Source organism: Galeopterus variegatus, unplaced genomic scaffold, assembly GCF_000696425.1.
Source record: "Galeopterus variegatus unplaced genomic scaffold, G_variegatus-3.0.2 Scaffold2622, whole genome shotgun sequence".
Classification (NCBI taxonomy): Eukaryota; Metazoa; Chordata; class Mammalia; order Dermoptera; family Cynocephalidae; genus Galeopterus; species Galeopterus variegatus.
This window is the reverse complement of record NW_007728733.1, coordinates 119736-132536: the sequence shown is the minus strand read 5'-3', so window position 1 is coordinate 132536 and position 12801 is coordinate 119736.

The window sequence follows — 12801 nt, the reverse complement described above, 5'->3', positions numbered from 1 at the left end:
CATTTATTTTACTTCTTTTAGTGTAAGAATAAAATAATGCTAATTATATGTTTATTGAAATGTGTAAACAGGTGGAAATTGTTTCTTTTACAATGAAAAATAACCCAATAACCTTTTTTTTTCATATAGCACAAATGTAAAAGATCACTCAAAGTGGATTCTTATAAAAGATCTAGTAGTCATCACAGATGTTATGTAGCCAAATGTCTGGGTACGTGGGCACTGGGATTTGAATTCTGACTCCTCCGCTTTGTCAGGTCACTTCGGTTCATGACTTAAACTCTCTGGGCCTCATTTTTTTACATCCGAAAAAAAAAAATATATATATATATATATGTATTACTATGTGCCTCAGAGCAGTGTTGTAATTCTTATTCACCGTGGAATAAAATGAGCAGGTAACAAAACAGAGATGCTGATGCTTGCATTTCATAGACCTATAGTCTAAAAAAGTTTGACATCAGTGTTCTGACTTTTCTTAAACAGCAACAATCTGAAGCAATGTAAATGATGATTATAGGAAATAGATGATTTCAAATCTCACTAATACAACATGTGGAGCAAAGAGATGACAACCACTAACACCTGCATAGCACTCACCATGCACGAGACACTGCTAGTAAAGGTACCACGTGTGGTAGCTAACTTAATGCCTACGACACTGCTCTGAGGCACATAGGAATACATAATATATATATATATATATATATATATTTTTTTTTTTTTTTTTCGGATGTAAAAAAAAAAAAGAGGCCCAGAAAGTTTAAGTCTCGAACTGAAGTGACCCAGCTAAGCAGCAGAGCCAGAATTCAAATCCCAGTGCCCGCGCACCCAGACATTTGGCTACATAACATCTGTGATGACTGCTAGATCTTTTATATTCACAAAGTAGGCAGTTCACTTGTGTAAGTTGTATGTAGACATTTTTGTGCTATATTATTTGAGGAGATTTAGCAAAATAGATTTAAAGTATAGACTGAGCAACTCAACACACCCTTAGAACAGCATAGAAAATTCTTTGAGGCTATGCATGATCCACTTCCAACGGTTCTCTCACTATTTATGCCAAACCTCAGATCCGTGTGCAATATATTCCATTATACAAAACATAGATACTATGTACTTCTATTTAGACTATCACATGTGTGTAAAATTTTCCCTGATATTTTTTGTAGAATAATAGCAGGATCATCTTCAGTTACCCTGTTGCAAGCACTACTGATGCTTCTAGATCCTGCAGCTCCGGCTAGCTGTGAATCATGCACCATCTCCTAATACCTGCATTTTGACTGCCTTGATTTCTCTTTTGGAAATGGTAGTATGAAGGTAGTTTATCATCTGGATTCTTCCTTAGCACAACACTTTGATACTTCTGGAGAGTCCTCCATGTCTAGCACTGTCTTGATCTACACTAGTTGTGAATGGGTTGAATTATTGCAAGCTGCTAAAGAGGCTTAAAACACAAAGTGTGTAAACTGCTAAGGAAAATGCTTGGTAAAAACCATGTCTGTAGAAGGGCTTTTAAAGCATCAAAACAGTGTTCAAGAATGAATTCAGACCTTCTGATTGAACATTCTTGATAATCACATGAAGTTAAAATTTCAGCAAACTGCTTCTCTGAAACATCTACTCCATTATACAATTCAAGATTGCATAGTTCTCAGGTATTAATGTTCAACTTTGTACCCTGCAGATATGTACAATCAACTATGTTTCAATAAAAAATAAAAGAGCGGTGGGGAAGATTGTGTAGTTCTGGTGATTTCTGCATCTTGATAGACAAGAAAGGAGGTATAGTTAAAGCAATCAACTCCCCCCAACCCCATACATGCCAGTTTTACATGATGAGATTGACAATGATATAGAAAAGAACACACAGTGAAAGGATAAGTGTCCTTCAGGTGAGAAAGCCCCAAGCATTTCTTCTTGTGATGTACAAGAGAAGTGCCTTCCTTTGCATTTAGCTTATTTGTTTGAGTTTCACTTGGTAATACCAACCTCATAGGATTTTAGAGAGTATAAAGTAACCGTGTAGTGTCAGAAAACATTAAACATAATCAAGTCTAACAAGACTTTGCTAATATGTGCTGACAAAGACCCATCTTTCAAAACACAAGCTCTTCATGTGTGACACTAACAATAGAACTAATGGAATCACCTTTTGATTAACCTATTTGTTCCACCAAGATTTATCTATTACATAAAAAGCATATTCCCAGAGCATTGATAAAAGAAGTGATGCCATTACTGATCGATTTGTATTTATTGGTTCATGTAGATGAACAGTGGTTTTAATGAAGGGTCATCTCAAAGGAGGTTAATGGCAGCTACAATCTATTATAGCCTATTTGGAAAAATATATAATAAAAGGAAAGGAGGCAGATGGAATTAAGAGTATAGTATCTCCTTATTGCCAAATTGACAGTCTAATTCACTGAAATCAGAAAAGAAACATCTTTTTTATAATCTTAAAAGATCCTACATCCCAAAGAGACAGAATGGGTGGGAGAACACAGTAGTGAAATTAGAGAAATCAAGAAGAAAGGCAATCCCATTAGCAAAGGGAAAAAGGCCCAGGAGTCAAATGTAAACTTCTGCCTCGGGGGTGAACCATGACATGAACCATGCTCTGCTGTGACATTTATCTCAAACATGTGCAAAAAGTAATTCAGTCCTCTTGAGTTGTTTATATTGTTATTTGGAGCAGCATCAAATGCATACGCAAGTTGAAAGGATTTGGTGACTTTTGTTTGCATGAAAAACCCTCCATTTCAATTATTGAGATGTGCTTCCGAAAATTGATTTTCTTCTCTTGTTGAAGCCAAGCAGCTCATAGAAGCTCTGTCATGTGGATGTTTTATAGTATTTTCTAATATTGTTTTACTTTTAGCTCCCAGCATAATAGTATTTGAATTTGTGAGATCTCAGACAAAATATAAACCATATTTTAGACATGCACACACTCAAATATTTTGAAGTAATAATAGATCTAAGTGAGGATATTCATTTAAGGTTTCATTTTAAATTTTTTAATGAGGAAATATATCATGGGAAATACATACTAATCTAAAACCAATACCCATTATGATGATGGGGACCACATGTCGCTGAAGAAAGTGCTCTGGGGTTGGCATTTTCTCTGTGAGGACAGGAAAATTTTCATCCTGTCGGCCTTGTGATCAAGAGAGTGTTGGGATCATTTCTCATGCTGGGGGACGTGCAACACCTGCAGCATAATTAGGTACTCAAAATCTGTTTGTATTTTAAAAGTGCTTTATATAACTGTTATTATGCACCAGGGGGTGCCTTTGGCTCAGCTGCTAACCTTTTCATTGCAGAGTTCAAGAGAGCAGGGTGAGCAGACCACAGGAGATTTAACGTGGGTGAGAAATTTGGAGGAAAGATTGTTTACCAAGAGAAAGCAGCAAACCATACCCATGAACATGTATATTTTCATCCCTGGTGTTAAATCAATTCCCCTCTCTACACCCTGACTCAGGGAGCAGAGATCATTAAGAACACATTTAAGTGCTTAATTGGGTTTTGAAGGAGGTTTCTCCATTAACATTAATTAAAGTCTCCCTGGGCTCAGGAAAGCTCATTTGCCAGGTAGGGCTTTTCCAGGTTCATTTCTCTTCCCGTTGCTACCTCAGCAAACTGTTTTGTTGGCCTGGATTCTGAATGAAGCTTCCAGTGCCTGCAAGAAAAAGGTAAAACCAAGGAACAGCATTCCCTTGGGTGGTAGAGGATTTGGCAAATTATTGAGAAGTTCTTTCTCATATGATTTTGCCCCTGAGAAACAAGATAATTAGAGTTATGGTGGAATAATGTATCTGTTGCTGCCAACTGCTTGCAGTTAACTTTTCATGGAGATGCATGTGAAATTCCTAATATTCAATCCTTTTTTTGTTGTTTTTGTTTTTGTTTTTCCGTTGCTGGCCTGTATGGGGATCAAAGCCTAAGCCTTGTTTGTGCTGTCAGCTCCAGGCTCTAATCAACGGAGCTAACTGGTCAGCCCTCAAACATTATTGATCTATAAAAATAGCAATCTCACATGGCTCAATCTAATAAATTCTAGATTTTAAACAGGTAGAAAAAATGTATTCTACTCACAAAATGTAAGGAGTCCTGATTTTTCTTTTCCTCATCTCTGTACTTCCTTGATTTCAAAAGCCAGTCTATATCTATGCATATGAGCTAGAAGCTTAAGATAAGGTCAACAACTTTATCTTTGGTTGCCTGTTGAGGTGAAAAAAGCCTGTAAGTCTTTTTTTGTGTGTGACCAGGAAAAAGGGCAACAAAAAAGAGCAAGAGAAGGAGTGAGAGAGAAAAGAAGACGGCCAGGCTAGGCAGTAGAGAAAATGAGCCAGAGGACACTTTGATATAAATATTAATAAACCAGCAATAGCTGTGGGTGGGTCTACATTTAAGGGCTTGCAAATTATCAAAGAAAAGCTGAGTAGCATTTATCTTGAAATGGAAAATTGACAAATGCAATTTTTATACAAATATTTTTCCAGGGTGGGAGTAAAGAGGAGAATAGAAAAAAGAATATAGGATCTAAGACTGTCCAAAAGCAGCTTTTGAGCTATGCAAAAAAATTATCTTTTTCCTGGAGAGAGAGCTATTAATTGTTTTATGATTTTTGAGTACTGATTTGTGCATTTGATACAGCAACCCAGACTATAAAATATGGCATGAAGTTAAAGGGAAAGGAGAACTGAAAATACTAGGTGCCCTTCAGAAATCTTGTACATGTTCTGCTTACTGATGACTGCAGAGAGCAATCCTAGCATCAAGAAGGTTTTGATTTTTCATCTTATGTGAAAGTAGTCTAGCATTTTTAAGCACTTCTAATCTATTTCTTTTTATTTCCTAATATCACAGTGCAAAATGGCTGTGTCAAAGAAATGTGCTGGAACTACTATGAAAGTCAGGGCACTTATGTGCAAGCCTTGATCAAGAACTTCGATCTAAATTTCAGCATTTACAAATAAGGTCTGGAAGAATGGAGAGATCATATGTACATCAGTCCTGCAAAACACAGCACTTTCCTCCTTTGCGTGCAGTCACTGTTACATAAGCACTTGGAAATGAAGCTGAGGTGATTTGATAGGTAAGGACAAAACCTGTTATTCCTAACATGGTGCCTGGCATTGCCATTGGAGGAGGCACAAATGCACAGTTCAAAATAAGGGGAACGATGGATCTAATCAGTAAGGCTGTCTGATAATAGAAAGTCTGTTCCAGGGTGTAGAGAGTCTCAGTCAGTAGATATCATCTTGGAGGTTATAGGAAGTACTAGAGTTTTCAAATATGGGAGAACAGAGAATGATGATGCAATTTACAAATTCCTTCTATCTCTAAGATTCTATGCTAATTCACCTAGAACAACAGACCTAGATATCAAAGGAATACATGGTTTAATCACAAATCATCTTATCCAATCCTTCGAGAAGGGTCACCAAGAGGCTGTTCTGCTCAATACCTACCAATAAACTCAAATTGCTAAATGTGTACTTAAAATTTAGGAAATTACATTATTTTAATAATGTCTCTCATTTCATCAGCAATCTAGGCTGAAATGATGAAAGCACTTGCTGGGGATGGATGCAGAGTACTCAGAGAGACAGACAGCTAAAGTCCCACGCAGAAAGATTTTGCTCATGGCTTCTAGAAAATTAATAAAATAAATGAGCACTTATGCTTTTTCAGTTACTGTTCTAGATGGATGCTTTATATACTCTGCTCGTATCATACTTCAAATAATTCCATGCAGTAGATAGTGCTGTTATCCCAGCCTTTGCAAATAAGGAAAACAGACTCAGAGAAGTTAAGTAACTCGCTGAGATGACACAAGCAGTTAATGTCGAAGCAAACAGACTGGCTGCAGAACCCATATTCTTTCCTGCTCTGCTTCCCTGCTTCTCATTTTGGAAACTGTTCTAGGTTCAAAGGAAAGCTTTATAGTCCAAGGCAGTTAAGAATTAATATAAAACAACTGAAAAAGTTAAGTTGAAAAGGGATCAGATTTAATTCTAAATTTTGAACACTGACAAACGTAAAAAACAGAGATACCTCTCCAGGTCATAATCTGAACACTCATTTCAGGAAAATTACATAGAGTGGCAAGAAATTTGGAGACACAGGTACAGGGGCAAGTGAGACACAGGGACAAAGGCAGAACACAGCAAGGGACCTCGGCAAGAGCATTTTCATGTTCCTATATAGCCAGAGGTTTGGTCCTTTTCCAGTGAGAGAAGATTACGCGTTCAAACAAGAAACATTTGCAGTTTGCAATACACGAAAACATAAACTAACCATCTAGTAAAAGGGATAAAGGTATCACATTCCATGGTGTGGGCCCACTGATTCTCAACCCATTTTAATCTTTATAAAATCTTGAGTTACAAAAACCTCCTCGGGTATTGAAATACATATCTGAGTGGAAAACACCCCCAACAAACAATTGCAGCCAAGATTTGGGGAAACAAAGAGGACAAAAATACTTGTAAGTGATTTGCTTACAGCGTTCCAAAGGCTTATTTCTGCCTGGCTCTGTATCATGTTACATAAGCAGGTCTTCGGCAGGAAAAGCAGAACGACAATCAATACCAGCTAAATTGAATTCAGAGCCTGAACAACTACATTCGCCACACGGGCAGAGAGAGAGGGAAACCTTAAAACAATGGACATGGAGAGCTCCCTACTCCCAACATAAACTATCTGATAATGAAGTCAGCAATAATGTTATCCCCTATACTTAAAAAATGTTTTATTACTGAAATGAAATTACAGAATCATAGATTCTTAAGGTTAGAAAATACTTTTGTACCAACTCTCTACCCAATGAAAGAATTATTTCTTCTGCATCTTTTTCTTGAAAATCTTTACCTGAAAGTTATTTGTCATTTAAGAATGCAGGCTTTTTTTGTTTTGTTTAAAGTCAAAGGAAATTGACTCTATGCATATTTAAAAATGCAACAAAGGGTCAAGTAATCATAATTATAAATAGTATGATTTAAAATATGTGTATCAGACTTGAACTTAAATCACTTTTGAGAGTTATTTTTTATCTTCAAATCAAATGCATAAAAATATAATTAAGAATATCTATAGTCTAGTAAAAAATGACAAAGAAGATGAATTATAGATGAAATAACATTATTATCTGTTATACCACATGGACTTATTCTATAATTGCATTGTTTTATTACATTGTTATTCAAATTACTTTACTAAACAAATTATAGGAGAAACAGAACAGCAAAAGAAATAAAGTATACTGCTGAAAAATTCTTTAGTTTTCCAGTAGTCCATACCAGCTATGGTTTTTAGTATTCAGAGTTCCAATGAGAAGTGAAACAGTAAAGCCAACTTTATATATTAAATGGAGCCAGCACAATTAAATAGAGATTTTTGTGTGTTCTGTTTTTAAAGAGTAATAAACTGGCATGCTCTTCCAAATGATCTCTATCTTTCCTCCTTATATTTTTAAATAAAGCAAATGTGCATCTTGTTGAAATCAAAGGAAAAGGAAGTTTTGGGGAGCCCCCCTCTTTCACTGGGGAAACACCAGGCGACTTTGACTGCATACTCAGGCAGCAGAGAACAACCCACACAGCTGAGTCTGTGACAAACGGTGACCTGATTATCCTTTCACAGAGGGTTAGTGTCCTTGAGGTGGCAGGATTTGGTGTTGTCTGCTTTAATGAGGATGCCATTTTTTTAAACATCAGAGACAGGCTGGACAGCCAGCCCCGCAGGGCTGCAAGGTCCTGCCCAGCACTGTCTGCTACTGGCCTCGAGCTCAACAGAAGAGCAGGCGTCTGCAAGTTCTTCTACTCCTTCACTTGCTGAGCGAAAGCAAGTGACTTTCCCCAAGTGCATACTATTGCATCTGGCATAAGCTCAGTGAAAAACAAAACAAACAAACAAAAACAGTGCTAAGCTCTTCTACTTGTCTGCTTTAAAATTTTTCAATGTCTTCCTATGTGATTATTCTTAAGAGCTGGTCTATGACATCTCTATTTTTGGTAATTACAGTATGACTGATTGACACACAGAATCCCTTCCTTAGATTTCAGACAGACTTGATGACATGGAAATCCTCCTGCTCTGCTTTCCTGAATGCTGATAAGCCATAGTCCAACTCCCATGCCCCTTTCTCTCCACTGCCTTCATCCTAATGATTCCCATATCAAATCCATCCCTTCTTAGCCTTCCTCTGAATGAAGAAGCCTGAAAATACCCGTCACTTCCACTTTTTAGCTTTTACATTCCTTTTGTGTACAATTCTGTTTTTAACTACTTTAATTGACTAATGTACCATGATACCATTAACCATTTTATAACTTATTAGAAGTCTTAGTAAAATCCACAAAACAAGTATTATTTATTATCAGAATATGCTGTCTTCCTATTATACAAATGATCCCAGCAAGTAGCTAGATAATTATTATATATTTGCTAATAATTCCATCCTATTGAAATGTTTTGCTGCGTAAACAGTAACATAAAAATAATCCAAGTTTATGAACACTTTTTTTAAAAAAAAAGCTATTGCATCCAATGTATATATTTTTTACAATTCAAAGAAATACTGTATTCAAAAGCATTTTCAATCAAATGTTTTTCAAAGAATTATGGCAGAATTGCATGAAATCACAAATGGTGGGTATTGATATTATTCTGTTCAGTTCAATTAGCATTTAGTGCAGGTCTGCGGCATGAAAGGCTTGTGTTCCCATTGTCATCTGCCATGCTTTGGAATCATGTTAAGGAGTTTTCTTCACATGTGAATACTATCGTGGAGAATAAAGTCATTTTTCAAAGAGAAAGCATTCCCAAAGAACAGCACACATCTCGTAGATGCATTCAGTTGCTCACTGTCCCCTCGCAGCGCCAGGATATGGTGGTGGCAGGCATCCACGTCTGCTGCCTCCTGCTCTGACTTCTGTCTCCAGTCCCATCTGCTCAAGATGGCAGCAAAGGCTGGCATAGGCAAAGGTGGAGGTCCCTACGTGAAGTCCTACTGTAGGTAGCTCTCTGGTTTGTGCTCGAGTCTGTAGGTCACAGCATTCTGCCTGGTCACAGACATGCCATCTGCAACAAGGGCACTGAGAAGGGATACAGGATGGGGATAAAGGACCAGTAAAGTATTAGATTTGCTCAGGCTTACAAAGCAAACGACCTCAATTTTCTCTGTAGAGGAGTAACTTTCAAATGTTCCAGGCAGTTGCATTTGGCTTGAAATCAGTCTCTTCTGATTCTATGGAAGGATAATGAAGAATAGAAGCGTGGTCCCTTTCCTTGGTGGAACCCAGAGACAGCAGGCCTGCAAACTCTCAAGTTATACAAGTCCCCAGAACTCATCACATTGCCATTTTGAAAACTATAATACAGATGTAAAGGGACGTGCTTCTCAATGCCATGCATCAAATTAGTAGAACGGAGATTGTAAATATCAGTTCTCCATTCAGTAGTTTGATTATATATAACCAATATAATTGATGAATTATGTTCATGGGATGATATATATATATATATATTCATCCTTGATTATTTTTATAATTATTAAACACATACACAGAACAGAATATAGAATTTATGTGTTATAAATAATTTATGCTGACAATTATATTGAAATTACAGAACTGGAAATATTTAATAAGAAAGATGGAGATGGGTATGGGGAAAGTTAAACTGTGAATAGTGAATTCTAAAACATACATTTAGAATATAAATATGTAGAACTTTAAAGAACTAAGCATGTAGAAAAATAAAATTTCAAGATATTTAGTGTCCTAACTTCCTAACTTTGTTTTAATATCTCAATTTTACCCAGAAATACATATACGTGATTAATATATAATGATCAATATGATTGATATCATATGTATACATGTCATATTGGTTGAAAAGAGCTGATGGGCAATTGGAGACACTGGTCTAGTGCTCAGAAGAGGGATTGGTATTTAGGATGTACGTCCAGACTCGTAACACCAAGGTCAAAGTTTCAGATCCCTGTACTGGCCAGCGCCCCCACCCCCTGCAAAAAGATGTAAATCCAGGAGCCATCTATACATGCGCGTGCACGCACACACACACGCACATGCACACATACACACACACACGCACACATACACACACACGCACACATACACACACACACGCGCTTGCGCACACAGATGTTAGATAATGATAGACAGACAAATAGATTGTATACTCATATGTATGCTTTTGTGTAAAACCTCCCACAGGAGACACATAAACCATGATGAACACATTTATTATCTCTGATCCAGGGGACTTTTGTATATATAGGCTAACAGTATAAAATAAGCCTCATTTTTCAGGATGGAGCTGAACTATGTACAACAGGGGTTCTGCCTGTTAAATGAAAATAACTTGTTGTGAGGATCAAAAAACACGTGGCACGGTGCAGTGTGTGCTGCTCATCTGTCATGTGGTCTTAGGTCATGTCACTCTTGAGCCTTCATCCTCCTCTCCTAGACACAGGGCGCTTTGAACAGCATTCCCCCAGTAAGTGCTGTTTGCAAGAACAGAAGGGCACAAGTACCAAGGCTGTTTTCTGAGATGGTAGCAGGTGTATTTGTCAGCTCAGGCTTGCAGGTCCATGTGGTTTCATTGCACGCCACCAGCTCTGCCAGGCACTCTGCTGGTTGAGGACAGCTTCTGCCATCAAGGAGCTCTCAGTCCACTGGCAAGGTTGACAAGGACAATGACCGTTTTGATATAAGATAAGAAGCCGTGTGAGTACATGTGACTAAGCTTGGGCAAGTTCAAGATGCCTCATGGAAGGAACAGCTCCTGAGCTGATGAGCAGGTGTTATTCCAGGGAATTAGGAAGGAAAGGGCTTTCCAGACAGATGGCACAAGAGCAACAATAGAGTCATGGAACAATGCGCTTTTGTGTAGGCAGAGAACATCAGGCAATTGATTGTTCTTGTAAATTGCAGGGCAGGCAGTGTGCTCGATGAAACCCAACAGTCAGGTCATGGAAACAGGGCCTTGTAAGTCATTCCAATAAACCTGGACTTTAACTTTATTTGAAGACGGAGTAGCAGAATAATACAGGACTTTAAAAAGGGGAAAGAACCTTATTCAGAGATATTTTAGTTAGATTGTTTTAACTGCTGTGTGTGTGTGGGGGGGGTGGACTTTAATGGTGCAGGATTATAGAAAGAGAGATAGCATGCAATATTCAAAAAGAAAAAGTACACAGGCCTGAAGTGGGGCAGGGACAGTAGGGATGGAATGGAGCAGACAGGTGTGAGGATTTACAGAGGGTTCAGTACACACAGGACAAAGTGATCAAATGGGAGAGCAAATGAAACAATAAGGGCTTTTAGATTGGGTATTGTATCAGTTTCCTAGGTCTGCTTTAACTAAATACCACTAACTGCGTGGCTTAAAACAACAGAAATTTATTCTTTCACAGTTCCAGAAGTTAGAAGCCCAAAACTGGGGTGCTGACAGGGTGCTGCCCTTGAGTCTTTAGGAGAAACTGTGCTAAATGCCTCTCTCCCAGCTCCTGGCAATCTCTGATCTCCCCTGGCTTGCACCACATCACTCCAGTGTTTGCCTCTGTCTTTACATGGCATCTTCTGTACGTCCGTGTCTACACATGGCACTTTCCTTTTCTTATGAAGCCACCAGTCATATTGGTTGAGGTCCCACCCTCATGACACCATTTTAACCACAGTTTCCATATCCAATCATCTATTGATGGACATTTAGGTTGGTTCCATGTCTTGGCTATTGTAAACAGAGCTGCAATGAACGTGGGGGTGCAGGTATCTCTTTGACATGATGATTTCCATTCCTCTGGATATATACCCAGAAGTGGGATTGCTGGATCATACGGAAGATCTATCTGTAGTTGTTTGAGAAACCTCCATATTGTTTTCCATAGCGATCATACTAATTTATAGTCTCACCAACAGTGCAGTAGTGTTCCCCTCTCTCCACACCCTCGCCAGCATTCGTTATTCACCGTCTTTTTGATTACAGCCAGTCTAACTGGAGTGAGGTGGTATCTCAATGTAGTTTTAATTTGCATTTCCCTGATGACTAGTGATGTTGAGCACTATGGAATACTACTCTGCCATAAAAAAGAATGAAACACTCCCATTTGCCACAACACGGATGAACCTGGAGAAACTTATGTTGCGTGAAATAAGCAAAGCACAGAGGGATAAATACCACATGTGCTCACTCACATGTGGGAGCTAAGAGAGAAAAGAAGGCAGAAAAGAAAGACCACAGTAGTCCCGTGATCCAACAGAGGGAGGCGGGAACATTCCTAGGGCTACAAATTAGAGTTGAGGGGAGAGGGGGAAGGGGAAGGAGGTTGGGGGATAATTAGGAAGGGACAGAGGCTTACAAAAGTAATTTCTGGTAATGGATATGCCCCCAATATGAATTTGGCTCCGACATCATGGGCAGGAGGGGGGACAATCAGCTTTGTATCTCACGAATATTCATAATAAATGAATGAATGAATGAATGAATGAATGAATGAATGAATGAATGACCTTATTTCCAAATAAGGGTTCATTCACAAGCCAGGGGTTAGGACTTTAACATATCTTTTGAGGGGACACAATTCAACCCATATCCAGTATTAGATTTCTAATTTGGTTAAGTTAATGCTATTTATTGTAAAAAAACAAAAAACAAAAACAAACTATTAAAACATCGTTTTGTGAAGAAGCCAATACATACAGTAGGTCATATTGGGTGAAAAGAACTAATGGGGTCTTAGGTCATGTCACT